We start from the raw sequence: 2,298 nt of genomic DNA, 5'->3' as shown, positions 1-2,298 counted from the left end.
CAGGGCAGGTAATGACAGATGTGGGATGGTGTGAGCTTGAGGCACTGAGGAGGGTGCTTTGAGGTCTGGGAGGTAGAGGAGACATGGAGAGTGTTTTCAATCCCTGGAAGCTTTGCAATTCAAACCCCCACAACGGCACCTTGGAGGAAAGCCCGGACAATGTGCTTCTGACAGGTCACAGCCTTGAAACGCCTATGGAGCACAGTTTTACTCTGAAATTTATGGACACACCATGAGTCAGAATAGATTATGTGGCTTCGGGGTTTTTTTGTTTTTTGTTTTTTTTATCTGTACTAGGCATTGTGCTAGGTACTTTATATCACCTTGCACTTTTTAGTATTTTTTTTTACATTACAGAATATTTTCAATATACGTAGGTATAGAGAGACAACCATGTGTGTGCCTGTTGAGGTTAACTACTGGAAGTATTTTATCATAGTTATTCCCATCTCTTCAAAGATTATTTCTATACATGGGCCTTGAAAGAGCTGCTTGGGGGTACTTGGCCAAAGATCAATTACTATCAGATGAGTAAGCTAGCAGAAACCCAGAGAGGGCTGCTACAAAAATGAATTCTGATATGTTTCTTGTTTTATTTTAGTTTATTTACTTTTGGCATTAAAGAACAGAAATATATTTTCTCACATTTCTGGGGGCTAAACACCCCAGTCAGGTTATCGGCCATGTCAATTCCTTCTGTGAGCCTCTCCTAGTTTTTGGTGTCTGCTGGCAATCCTTGGCATTCCTTGATATTCTTTAACATTCCTTGGGGTTGTCTTCTTCCCTGTATGTGTGTCTCTATGTCTATTCTGCTCTTTTTACAACTTAGAATTGACTAGGTGTAGGGCGTACCCTCCCTTGGTATGATCTCATTAGCATAACAAAAGAAAGACCCTCTTTCCAAACGGAACACTGGTGGTACAGTGGTTAAGAGCTATGGCTGTTAACCAAAAGGTCCGCAGTTTGAATCCATGAGCCGCTCCTGGGAAACCTTATGGGGCAGTTCTACTCTGTCCTATAGGGTCGCTATGAATCAGAATCCAATCGACAGTAATGGGTTTTTTTTTCAGTGGGATGCATGTTTTGGGGAACACAATTCAATCCATCACAATTTCCAAGACAACTGCATAGTATAGGAAGGGCAAGTATTACTATGCCTGGGAGCAAACTGAGATTACAAAGAGGCTAAAAGATTTGCCCAAGGACTGTCTACAGCAAATAAGTAAAAGGACTGAGTTTAGAATCCTGGTTATTTGACTCTTAACCCAATGCTCTTTCCACTCTGTCCAAACAGAGAATCTATAAAATGTTTGCTCCATTTGGATGTCAGATAGTGAAGAGCTTTCAGCTCCTTGTTAAGGAATTTTGACCTCATCCAGGGAACAATGTGGAGCAACTGAAAGGTTTTGTGCTAAGGACATGACATGTTTAAGTCACTGCCTGAGGGACACAGACCTGGCTGCTGTAGGGTGTGTTAGTGGAATAGACATCTCAAGAGGAGGGAGGGTAGATCACTTACCATACCTTCAAACCTGGACTCGGTTTAGATAAATAATCTTGGTTTATTTTTAATTCATGTTTCTTGCTCTTGTTCATCCTTATGTCAGTTTTAATGTTTGTTTTTAGTTTTCTTGTTAAAAGTAATTTCACTCAAATCTCACAGACATGAATAAAGCTCACAAGTTTTAAATTTTTTTGTTTGTGTGGATTTTTATCTTTCGTTTAACGTTTTATCCAACTGAAACATAAGTTCTATGTAATTTTGTATTCTGAGTCCCAAAATATTGTTGTTCTTAGATGCCATCAATTTCAACTCATAGCAACCCTGTGTAAAACAGAATGAAACACTGCCCGGTCCTGCGCCATCTTTACAATCAGTTATGCTTAAGCTCATTGTTGCAGCCACTGTGTCAATCCACCTCATTGAGGGTCTTCCTCTTTTTCACTGACCATCTACTTTACTAAGCACGATGTTGATCTGTCTTGACAACATGTCCAAAGCATGTGAGACATAGTCTCACCATCGACCCTTCCAAGGAGCACTCTGGTTGTAGTTCTTCCAAAACAGATTTCTTTGTTCTTTTGGCAGTCCATGGTATATTCAGTATTCTTCTCCAACACCACAATTCAAAGGCATCAGTTCTTCTTCAGTCTTTTTTATGTATCATCCAACTTTCACTGGCATAGGAGGCGATTGAATACGCAATGGCTTGGGTCAGGCTCACCTTAGTGTTCAAGGTGACAGCTTTGCTTTTCCACACTTTAAAGAGGTCTTTTGCAGCAGATTTGCCCAATGCA

This window comes from Trichechus manatus, unplaced genomic scaffold (genome assembly GCF_000243295.1).
Source record: "Trichechus manatus latirostris isolate Lorelei unplaced genomic scaffold, TriManLat1.0 scaffold00041, whole genome shotgun sequence".
In the NCBI taxonomy this organism is placed as follows: Eukaryota; Metazoa; Chordata; class Mammalia; order Sirenia; family Trichechidae; genus Trichechus; species Trichechus manatus.
The sequence above is the reverse complement of the archived record's forward strand: the minus strand, read 5'-3'. Positions refer to the sequence as shown.